This window comes from Galeopterus variegatus, unplaced genomic scaffold, assembly GCF_000696425.1.
Source record: "Galeopterus variegatus unplaced genomic scaffold, G_variegatus-3.0.2 Scaffold1109, whole genome shotgun sequence".
NCBI classification, from domain to species: Eukaryota; Metazoa; Chordata; class Mammalia; order Dermoptera; family Cynocephalidae; genus Galeopterus; species Galeopterus variegatus.
In genome coordinates, this window is record NW_007727220.1 from 288,409 (window position 1) to 288,899 (window position 491).

Genomic DNA, 491 nt, shown 5'->3' on the forward strand with positions numbered 1-491 from the left:
CCCACAGCCGCCGTGTCCCTCGCCGACGGCCCTCCCTTCCCCGGCCCGCCTAGCCAATCCGCGCCGAGGTGGGGGCGGGGCCAACCCCCGCGCGACAGCCGCACGTGACAATGCCCGCCGCTCTGCGCATGCGCCCTCACGCCTTCGACGGGGCAAACGCGGCAGGGCACCAAGGACTTCACTCTACCCCTAACTCCTCCTGCTCCGGGCTTGTCACCCTCTTCCTCTCCTGCCTCACTCTCCAGCCTCAAACCAGCTTCTGTCCTCCCTCCTGCCCTTCACAACCACTTCTCTGTTGCCTCTTCTCCCGCATCTCTGGCCCCTGCTCGGTGTCCTTTTCCTCCTGCCCCTCAGGTGTGTTTCTGAAGGTCCTGTCTTCACCATACCATCTTGGAAGATCTTACCCATTGCTTGGTCCTGGTTAGAACCCAGAACTGAAGTGACCAACCCAAATCTGCATCTCATGCTCAGAGCTCCCTTGAGCTCCAGAC

The 491-nt window shown here is 62.3% G+C and overlaps 1 protein-coding gene across 1 annotated transcript in view; it reads right to left on the reverse strand.

The window, feature by feature from the left end:
* LOC103592202 overlaps positions 1 to 491 on the reverse strand; it is an 18,880-nt gene that overhangs the window by 14,433 nt on the left and 3,956 nt on the right. The gene's annotated exons all lie outside the window — the stretch shown is intronic.